The sequence below is a fragment of the Diadema antillarum genome, unplaced genomic scaffold, assembly GCF_040938485.1.
Source record: "Diadema antillarum isolate AM-2024a unplaced genomic scaffold, OU_Dant_1.0 scf00000103, whole genome shotgun sequence".
NCBI lineage: Eukaryota > Metazoa > Echinodermata > Echinoidea > Diadematoida > Diadematidae > Diadema > Diadema antillarum.
Window position 1 is genome coordinate 7,135,181 of NW_027270992.1, and position 12,389 is coordinate 7,147,569.

Genomic DNA, 12,389 nt, shown 5'->3' on the forward strand with positions numbered 1-12,389 from the left:
ACACATGCACAAAAATACATACACACACACACACAAGCACACATACACACACACACAAGTATTCATTCACATGTATGCAGAATAGGCTCCATGACTCCAGATCAGAAACTACATTGTATTATCAGTGACATCACGTACAAAGACATGTCATCTTTAGTATCAAACAAAACAAAAAAGTACACTGCACTTTGTTCCCAGTTTCGATCCATGGGGGGAAAATAAATCCACTCTCGAAATGCCAATAAGCACTACCTGAAAAAGCATTTGCTGCTTCTTTCTTTCATAAATCATGTTATGATTTTGTTGTTGTTTTTCAGATGCTGTGAACTCTACGAGGTCATTCACTCATGCTGGTTTAAACTTCCTCTGACCAGAGTTGTCCAGTTTTGCCAAATGAATAATTTTACCACACAGAGTCACTTTCCAAATGTTGAGCATAAAAACTGTAAATGTACATGTACGCAAGTTTCCTTCGACATGGTATCACATACAGGTACGATAATCTCACAGAGATCTATATTGATCAAAGCAATATTGATGGCCTTTGCAGCACTCCATAGTACTCAAAAGAGAATGTTTGTTTGAAGGAAAATGGCAATATCAAAGAAACAAGTTGGCATACAGTTTTGACAAAACCAGATACTACCGGTATATCTTCAGGAAGGTGCAGTATACAATGTGTAGAAATGCATGCATACACACACAAACACAAACTCAAACTCATAATAAGCATTCATATGAAGAAATTCAATCATTTGCCTTCAGAAAAAATGAGACAATATGTAGTATGAGGCTATTAAACAATATCATATTCACATACATGTATGGGTACTTGACAAATTATAGCCACTCCTCTCTACAATATAGGAATTCACAAGGCTAAAGGGATGATACAGTATTGGTGGAGATAAGAATTGGGCTTTTAACTTTTTGCGAGATACCAAGAAAACACTTTACAGAGCATACTATTTTAAGAGGAATTCAAAGTTTATTTGATGAAAATCGGGTTTGGAATGACTGAAACATTAAAAAAACAAAGAAAAACAAAGCGATCGTAATAAAGTGTGGGTCCCACACTTTACTAGAATCACTCTGTTTTGGATATCTCAGCCATTTCAAAACCAATTTTCATCAAATAAACGTTGAATTCCTCATAGAATTACATGCTCTTTCATATTTCTTAAGAAGTTTCTCATTATTTAAAAAAAAAAATGTTAGAAACCTGAAAATAGGTCTCAACCAAAACTGTACGATCCCTCTAAGCTTCGCCAACTTCCATCAAAAGGCCAAAAAGACACAATCTAACACAAATCTATTCAGATGAAATATTGTTCATTTCACTGCTGTCATGAAGAACGAATTTCTCAAGACATGTCCTCCTCCAGCTCTGCTACACTGGCTTTGAGCTTGTAGTGCGAAGCATGTACATTGTACAATGTACAAGTAATCCTCAGTAACAAGCAATAATGGCAATGATGAATACTGGGATACACATCACTGAAAGACATACTGTATCACAAAACACATAAAACATTTGCAAACATCACCTGTCGAATCGCATTAATTCCCGACTTTCCAACGCACAGCTGGCAGTAAAATGAAGCACCCAAAGAAGAGCCAGACATCACAAGTAGGTACAAATAGATTGTAAGCGCAGCTCGAAGTACGACGAGTGCCTGTTGAACACTTCAAGTCCATAGCAGACTGCCTCCATTTCATCCCCCCTTATTTACACGCATGTGTACATGTCTACACAGACACCCACGAATGTACAGTGCATCGAGTAAAGGAGGTTCCCTGCCTAACGCTCAGTCGCACGCGAGGGCAAACAAAAAGGGGAGAAGGCTCTCTTGCCTTTGCCGAGGGAAGATGCGGACACCCAAGCTATTTTTAGCCAAGCAAACTTGGGTGAGTCAGTCGCGAGGAGCCAGTGCACCACGGTGCATGGAACAGCGCAGGCATCCTCCCAGGCACCTCCGTAGCCAGCCTTCCAGCATTGAATATGAGGCACAATTATGTCTTTGCCGCATTACAAATCAAGTTTACAATGCAGTGGCTGGCTAGAGTGAGGCCTCAAGGGGCATTGGAGAAGATTGCTAAAATATGTACAAACATATGTACATCGTATCATGGATTTCTTGGAAATACATTATGGCTGTATGGCCAAACTTACACCAGAAATGGGTTTCTTTGAACAGGATGCATTGAATGACCCATACAACACAACAGTTTGTTTGTTGTTTGTTGTTGTTTTACAGAAATACAGAGAAAATTTTGATATTCCTCAACCACTTTAAAGAGCTGCATACCCTTATTGAGATCACTGATGTAAACATACTTTTATTACTTGAAAAATATCTAAATCATAACTATCTGGAAATCCAATGACTACAACCTTTGTATGCAGTAAAATGTATGGGGGATGTGTGAAATTAACAACAATGATGAAACATCAATGCATGATTTATCTGCATAAATACTGCAGCTACTGCTATGTTTCGATTTTTTTTTAACTAAATGATGTTTAACAATATTACAAGAGTGGCACAAGCAGGACTGGCAAGAGTCACTTTATCAAACTCTGGGAGATTCCAAATGAGCAATCGCTGAGATGGTTGTGTGCCACAGGCATCTCAAAAAGCACAAATTCCAATGTATTTTTGCATCAGGGAAATTTTATATTCTCTTAAATCTACAGTAGATACAGTGAGATGTTGGAAGTTTTCAGGAAGCCTCCTACAGAATCAGGAATACTTTGCAGCTCAGCACTTGACAATACATGTAATACTTTTCAGTGTCATGTACAGTGTATCCGCATGAACTTGACGGGGAACTGCGTTGCAAGATTTCATCTCTTGTGTGAGCTGCTGGGGGCCGTTTGAAGATGTATACGGTAGGTCCTACATGTACATATATGTAGCTGTAAATATTATGATAAGACATGCTACTGGAGGCACCCAAGCGACCCTGAAGGACTGAACACTGGCTGGACACCTTGACAAGTGCGTCACTCCCTCCTGATTTATGAATACCCATGATGCAAGAATTAACCCATGGACTGATGGACCTTGACCGCACAGGAAGCACACTTCAGGTATTACCTACTGATAGTGGATTTGGTATTAAACCATGCGGTGCACTTCATACAAATGGTGCACTTTATACGAGTACAACTGTGCTGCTCACAATGCACCCCTCCTGTCAGAATGAAGGTCCCCCATTTCACATACAACACTGGAGGCACATGAATTACTGTATACGCTGTTATTTTCGTGTTCAGAAATTTTCGCGAATAACGAGGTCATAGACATTTTCGCGAGATGTTCTTTTCACGAATCAACGCCGACGCTTACGTTAATGCTCTATTAACACAGCGCATGGAGTAATTTTCACGTGTTGTTAAATTCGCGATCCAACTGTGATTCGCGAAATTCGCAAAAAATTAAACCCTCGCAAAAATAACAGCTTATACAGTGCTCAGTACTGCGTATTGAAATGCTTCTGCTATACATGTGCAGTATCTTTGCTGCACATAATGGGCTTGGACAAAAATGTGTAAGTTCACCAGCATTCACTGCGGGCATATAAATATGCCTATTAAAAAGAAATCATCAGGTATTGTCTGGACATGTGTTGCCCTCCCCCCCCCCCCAAAAAAAAAAAAAAGAAGAAAAGTTTCTGCTCAACACAAGTCATTTTTGAAGGCCTAATTTCGCACTGTAGAACTCTAAATATGCTTTTTGAAAAGAGCAATCCAGCGACTGAAAAAATACAGTATACAGATATTACAACTGGAAGTTATGCTAAAAGCACAGAGTGTACATTTGATGCAATATTTGGTACCCTGGGATACCAAATGAAAATTCGCCATTTTGTTTATGTATTTCTTTGTCAGCGTTGTACCCTGGGTTACCAAAAATGTGTAAAAAATTATTTTTGCACTATTTTGTACAAAAATGCTCTGACGTAATCTTCACTGTTTAAAAGTTGACATGGAAGGAATATCGGCATTTGGATCGTTATAACCGTGCCGATTTAAAATGCCGGTACTGATGATGAGAAATAGTCGCCATGACAACATTGCACAACTGTATGATAATGGACACGAGATGGTGCTACACAACGCTGAACCCCCGGTTACAACGGTACCCCAGTGTACGGCTTGCCAAATCATTTATTTCCACAAAAGTTTAACCTAATAATGAGTGCACAGTGTATAGCACTATAGTCCCACTCATAGAGTGCCCCGTATACATTGTACAAGTGTACGTGACTACTGAAATAAAGTATCCAGCTTTAAATTTTGGTAATGGGTGACCACATTTATCATGGCTGGCCTACAATATTGTACACTGTAGATTTGAACCTACAAGAAAACACTTTGCTTGGTGCTTCCTGGCCGCAAACCATTAAATAATTTAATGACTTCATTCTTATGAGAAAAAGGGGGAACATTTTTATCGTTTCATTTCTTTTTTTCTTTCAAGAGGGAATAGTCTACAGTATACTTTCAACTAAATTATCTATAATGTGTGTACAAGGTAACTGCTCAAACAGTCACCTGCAGAGGAGCAGTCAGCATCCCAGAAGACCCATGGGTATTTAGGCACATCTCATATTTTTAGCATACAAGTTGCTTTTCTGTAGTATCTTTTTGTCGTGTATATACAATGCTACCTCAAAAAGCATGAAAAAAAAAATCCCTGAAAACATCCTGAACCAGACTACACATGAGTAACTCTGTACTTTGAACTGAATACTGAGCACTGTTCAAGTGTATTCACATCAAAGCCCCCTTCTGGTTCGTTGTTGTTGTTGTTGTTGTTGTTGTTGTTGTTGTTCATGTTGTTGTTCAACATTATTGTTGTTGTTGTTGTTGTTGTGCAGCCAACTATGAAGCTGCTTCTCACTGTACAATGATGTGTGATACAAAGATGGCCTTTCATGCCTTTTGATTGACTTCACTGATCATGACCACATTGACCAAGGACTGACCTTATAGTCCTCTTTGGATGGGGAAATATTTTCCTATTTACTTCTATGCACTTTACCCACTCAACTTTAATCACTTGACTTTAAAGGAATGGTATAGTATCGGTGGAGATGAGGATTGGGCTTTTAACTTTTTGCAGGATACCAAGAAACCACTGATGAAATAGTACACTACTGTACAGAGCATACCACTATAAATGGAATTCAAAGTTTATTGGACGAAAATTGGTTTTGGAATGGCTGAGGCATCCAAAAACAAAGTAAAACAAAGTGATCATAATAAAAGGTGGATCCCACCGTTTTATTTGGATCACTCTGATTTGGATATATCTCAGCCACTTCAAAACCAATTTTCATCAAATAAGCGTTGAATTCCTCTTGGAATTACAGTCAAACCTGCCTTAGCGGCCACCTGTCTATAGCGGCCACTGAAAAATCCCCCCCCCCCCCGAGAGAAAAGCCCCGTTAAAGACCCTGTGTATAGTGGCCACCTGTCTAACGCGGTCAACAGCCACAAATTTTGTTTCCCGCGGTTTCCCTGTCTATAGTGGCCAAAGAGCCGATAATACAGCGTGTTTTTCTGCTTTAATTGTAGCCGTGCCAGTCATTCATAGGCAACGTTCAGTGATCGCCACCGCCACATTCATCACTTATTCAGTCATAATAATGTACTAGTGTTAAGCTTTCTTCACGACTGCACACATGCTACTGTGCAACAACACCTGCATTGTCCAATGCATGAAACACACGTCTGCATACAATGTACGTACACACATACATATATTGATCTGTACATAGTACATGTTAGATGTATACAACGATGATACACATGTACAATTTTATACATGTAGGCAATGCACACAAAGTTGGATAACCTGTCTATACAAAATGTAGCAGCCACCTGTCTACAACGGCCACTTTTTTGTCTCCCTTGGGTGGCCGCTATAGACAGGTTTGACTGTACATGCTCTTTCACATTTCATAAGAGGTTTCTCATTATCTCACCAAGAAATGTGAGAAACCTGAAGTTAGTTCTCAACCAAAACTATATATTAGGGATGGACAGACATCCTGAAAACATAATGCCCCCGAGACACTACATGGCAGAGGCATAAAACAAGGCAAGTGCCAAATTGTGTCTTGCCCATTCGCGTACAAGAAATTAATATTTTTCTAACTCCCAGAAGTTCATTGACCTGCCTATGACCTTTGACCTTGTGGTGACCTTCACTCCCCAAGGGACATCCATCCAAGTTTGGTCACAAACAGACAAAGGGATCAAAAGTCATGAGCCATAATCAAAACGCGCCAGAAAAACTTAATGGGCCCTAAAAATTTGTTGACCTCTGTCTGTGACCTTTGACCTTGTGATGACCTTTACTCCCCAAGGGGCATCTACCGTCCAAGTTTGGTCACAAACAGACATAGGGAACAAAAGTTCTGAACCACAATCGAAATGCGCCCTTAAAAACTTAACATTGGGCCCTAAAAGTTTGTTGACCCCTGTATGTGACCTTTGACCTTGTGACGACCTTCACCTCCCCAAGGGACATCTACCATCCAAGTTTGGTCACAAACAGACAAAGGGATCAAAAGTTATGAGCCATAATCAAAACGTGCCATAAAAACTTAACATTGGGCCCTAAAAGTTCGTTGACCCGTCTGTGACAGTCTTGCAAGTAAGCTTTAACGTATGACCTCAAATGACCTTTGACCTTATCCTGTGACCTCCAATGGCACCATAACATGAAGGTACCCCAAGTGCATCTATGACCCAAGTTAGGTTGTAATCCAAGCAACTTATGTGAAGTTATTCGTCAAAAGAGAGTCTTGCAGGTAAACTTTAACATAGAAAAGAGAGTCTTGCACATTATATACTCTTTAATGACCTCAAATGACCTTTGACATCATCACATGACCTCCGACCACACCATAACATGAAGATACCCCTAGTGCTTCTATCACCCAAGAGTGGCTGCCATTGCTGTAACAGTTGCCAAGTTATGCATCATAAGAGAGTCTTGCAGGTAAACTTTAACATTTGTGACGGACGACGGACGGACACCATTTGAATCCCTCAGTCTCGCCTTCACCTCCAGTGGGCGAGACAAAAAAAAAGGATAAGTTATCCATAACACACACAAGTCGCAACAAAATATGATCACAACTGGAACCATCAAATCCTCTAATCATGCTACATGTAGGTGCGGAGACAATCCGTCACATGGTCATTCCCATCCAATCAGTTTTCATTCACATCTGCAACATACAGTACATGGTGTACAGTGTACATACTGTACATGTTGCACGTGTTGCGCAGTGAGACATTGCCACCCACAATCAGATAAAGACTACAATGTACATGTCATTACATTAACTTCACACATCACCTACTTTGTGTTTCCCATGAATGACCTCTCCCATCTGTATTCTATAGGCCTTGCCGATATGGAGGATACGGTACACCACGTCTGGACAATGAGAGCCGTTGTCTATCCTCAAATATGATTCCGGCATTCTTTATGCTCGGCAAGCTGGAACAACAAATATTGATTGGTTTGGTGGCATCTGCAAAGAGCTCAGACCCGTCTGGGACCGGCACCCATAGCTCCGCTTTTCTGCAAATATATGCAAACATGAATTTACACCACGGGCACGAATGTCCCGTTCCCCTCCATGAACCGCTTGGCCTGCATGGCCTCGGGGCGTTTATGCAATCTGCATTCTGAGCGGGCCCGCATAAATGTACTTCACTCTCTTTAGACTGCACGCGAATAGAATCCATTTAATTGATTGGTTGTGCATGTGATACATTGTTCGCGACCATGGCTAAAGGTACATTTGGGTAAACAATCACATTTGTTAACCTTGCGTGCACCGGAAAAGAATACATTCTGGCTACTACTGTGGAAGGTGCTGAACTCATCCCCTCTGTGCAGACTAATACGTACATTTCAGCTACTAATAATATTCAAGAAGAATTAGGCTACAAACTATGTGACAATAAGATAATACCTTGGTTAAAAATGTACATTACATTTACATTAGCACTTCTTCACAAACAGATATGAGGCTCCTGTTTACCAATTATCTCCTTACAAATCATAAGTTTGGAGTTTGGACTCTGATGTACAGACAGAGCTTGTGCACTTTTGCAAATAGAATGGTAATGTTGCATAAAAATATCTCTGATTTAACTTTTTTCAAACATGTATTAAAGCATAAACGTGGAATGAAAATATAGATACAAATGTACAACATACAAGCTGTAAGTGCTTAAAGATAAAAAATAAAGGAAATCCAATTAATATAAAATTACTAGACTTTGTACTCATACAGTGTACTTCCTTGTCTTACCAGCAATTGTGCTACTCTTTACTATTCAAGCACCATTTAGAAGTATCCCATAGAGTACATGTTTACTTTAGCTTAATAAATTTTAGGATATTCCTCATTAAATTCTTTTATATGTGACATGCATAGCCTCTACATACTCAGGTATACTTGCACATTTATTTACCCAATCTGTTGGCCTACACATACATTTTTACAAACACCTACCAACACACAAATCAATCAATGACTACCTGTTTTAACAGCTGATGAGAACACTACAGGATTTAGTATTTTAAACACTTCAGTATGACATTTAGAATCAATGTCAGCGCATACATGTATTGCATCAAATAAGCACCTGAATTAATGCTACAAGGTATGGTAAATCTCCAAACAATTGGTCACCAACAACAGTACATAATATTTTGTAATAATACGAGATCTACTCACAAAGTTTTGTGGGAATGACAGTCAGTATCCCCCCGGCTATCCGTTTAAGATTGGCTCATGTGACCTCCGTGTGCCTGTGTAAGTGTATTGTGCCCGCATTCTACTAGTGTACGTCTCTCGCGGATATTTTGCCAGGAGAAGAGCTGCCTCTCTGACTGATTTCTGCTACTTGCTATCTGGGCAAGCTTCCTGGGGCTGATTGTGTCAGGAAACGCCAGAATTTCCTGCTCCCCCGAATGCTCAGATGGGTCACTCTTGTTAGCGCCAGGCGCCTGTCTCGATCAGCACACAGTGACACATAAAACAACACACAGACACGCACCACATGCAGACACACACGCAGAATGAGTGCGCGCAATCGTAACCCGTGCTAATACCCTTGTACTCTGTATCACTGCACTGTCTTATACAGTACATTGTACATTGTATGCTTTTCTTGTAAGCAAGTGGCTCAGGTTTTTTGTGTTCTTTTTTTTTTTTCCATTTATAATGTTGCCTATCCCTAAAGAAGAGGAAAAGAGCAGGGTTAGGGTTAGACTCACACAATGACAGACAGTCACAGAGACAGGAAAGCACATATAGAGTAGCATTGACTAGTCTGCCAAATTTCAGACACCAGGACACCCGACAGTGTTGAATTTCTGCATGCTCTGCTAAAGACACAACACAGATCACGAAAAATGCTGTCGACTCCAATTCACAGAAATGTCATGCCGCGAATATTTTGGGTTTTACTGTACAAGTGTATGGACAGCCAATGGTACTAAATGATCTCCATTACCCTTTCCCCATCCCATACACAACTGTACCTCTGCGCTCACAATGTCATGTACTGTATAGTGCACATCACCATTAAAAACACACAAACATATATACACACAGACACTCTCACATGCACGGAAATACGGTGCATGTACATTGTACATACAGCTTTCATTGTATGATGTTCAAAACATTTATTCATGACTCAAATGCCCATACAAATGTATTGACACATGTCTGGCTGTGCTAATCTGCTGGATCCTACAATTGTACATGTACGTGATGAAAGATGAGAGTAGTACTGTATGCACCCTGTACACTGTACCCTTTACCTGTGATTAAATGGCTATTCACACATTTCAACTATTGTTTTCCTCAGATAAAAAAAAAAACACCAGGGAAGATAAGTACTGCAGAGCTTAACTACCAGTCCAGTCTTTTAATACAATACCGTAAAGTTCCGTGTATAAGACGCACCCCTAATTTCGGACCTAAAATTAAAAAAAACAAAACATGAAAATGTCCATGCAAATATTGCGTGTGTCATACATATTATTTCAGCTCAAAATTTCCCTAGAATGCAGCATGTATTTGCTCTATTTTTCCTTTCCTTTTATATTTTCCTTTAACGGTATTCATCGGACATCAAAAAAATATGGAAGATGCAAAATGCGAGACTTGTCTCGGTACTCACTTGCTATTGTTTCGCCTTTCAATCGTGGTACATGTGTCATGCATATCGTACTCATGAGTGTACGATCTTTGCTGTCATACATAGCAGAGGGTGTCTCGCATATTGACGCATGTCAGACTGGAAGGTTCATTACGAAAAATAAGAAAAACATCAAGTGTAGCAGAGGGATCATACGGCAAAACGTACGGTGCGTACGGTAATTACACTCATGCACTGTTACCAGTAACATGTGTGTCTCTTGTACCATGCTTGTATGCACATTGCTAGCCTTTTGCAAAAGGCAGCTCGCTATAATGTCAGCACACGCACACAGAGAGCAATGGACTTGCACACACAGCGCGCAACGGGCAAGCGCGCTTCGATCCGATCGCTGTTTGCACGCGAGTCCATAAGCCTCTCTGCAGCTGCTGCCTTTGCCAAAGGCTTGCTAGCTAGCTAGCTACAGTGCCAGTGTAGCTACAGTATGCTACTAGTATCCTAGCTGCCTTGCACTCGTGAAATGAAGAGCAAACGAACGACATGGATATGCATGCATGCTTCACACATCGTTCATATTCACAGTGACATAGTGTCGATCCTACTCCGTATTTTACAGCTTTTTTCTATGGCCATATTGATACTAGTACATTGATAAGTTTTACGGTATCGGTAATTTAGTAATGATACCTGTACATCGTGTATTCCAGCTACTAGGTTGGCTGTTCGTGCTGTTGGTAGCTTGGTAGACTGACATCGGTAGCATACAGCAGTGCTGTTACAGCTGTTGTCTATGCTGGCCAGATTGATACATCGTTGCTGCACAAGGCCGATGTAAGTTTATCTCGTAATTGCAGCTTTTGTGTGTGTCCAGATTGAAAGATCGCTCTTTTATCCGTAAGTTTTAGTGATTGCTTACCTTCCAAACGTCGATAGGCATACATGGCCCCAAGTTGGCCTTATAAAATTGGGTGTACATGACGGACTTTTTTCCGTGATTCGACTGTACCCGTGTATACGACGCACCCCCGACTTTCAACGTTTTCCGACGAAAAAATAGTGCGTCTTATACACGGAACTTTACGGTATTTCAGCTGCATAGTATATAATGCAGTATCAGTTCACTGCATATAATATTACATTGGAGTCATTCCTATAAAAAAGGACAATAGTTGCACACATCTATGTACTAGTATTCATCACTCTCCTCCTTGCTCATCCCCCATCCCCATTCTTGACCAGCATACCAGTGCATCAATATAAAACAGTATTATACACAATATGTGTACATACACTGTAGCTCTATACATGATTTATTTAGACCTACACTGCGTATGCATGTCTACAGGACTTGGGGGGGCAGGAGTATGCAAGACCCGACCAGAACTCATCCAACACCGCCCCCCCCCCACATCCCATGACAGACACACAAATGACTAATGAATAAAAGGGGGGAATGTACATAAAGGGCTGTAAGATTTGAGGAGAGAAATAGAAGGAAGGTACGCTGTACATGTACACCAAACAGATGTGACACATATGTTGTACAATGTAACTTCACTCATGTCTTGGGTCTGGCAAAGTACAATATGATGTACATGTTCTCTATCACAGGCCCTGAACGCTGGAAATAATGAATGCTTAGGGGAGGGGAAGTTTCTGATTTCCTTCTCCGAGCCAATCTTGCGCGCATTCCTGCTACCCTTCACGGGGGCCACGGACCAGTGAAATGCCAGTTTCAATTTCCAGCCCACATTGTCATTAATTTGGGGGACAGCCTTAATGCTATCTGTGATGTACTCTTCATTGATCTACACACATAGTGCGACTGCATTTCAAATGTGTCTCGGCTCTTTGAAAACAACGGCCTCTTATGATAATTTGCACTGATTCCAACTTGTAGGTCAAAGGTTAGTTCTTTTTTGAATCAGAGAGAGCTACTGCTCGGATATGATTCATCTACAGAGGGCAAAGTGAATGCTTCTACACAGGGCTTGGCAATATCCACTACAGTTGTGAGTGTGTATTGTGATTAATACTGTAGTGTGTCATGGTAAAGGAGGCCAAACAAAAACTTCACTCTAAAAATGTGCACATCGGATATTTATAACGCACTGGAGCAATGTCTATTCACTATAAGTTTTGTTTTGAATACATTTTTAGTTACCTCATGCAAAGC

At 40.5% G+C, this 12,389-nt stretch overlaps 1 protein-coding gene across 1 annotated transcript in view; it reads right to left on the reverse strand.

The window, feature by feature from the left end:
* Positions 1-12,389, reverse strand: part of LOC139719051 (uncharacterized) — a 93,485-nt gene that overhangs the window by 70,610 nt on the left and 10,486 nt on the right. The gene's annotated exons all lie outside the window — the stretch shown is intronic.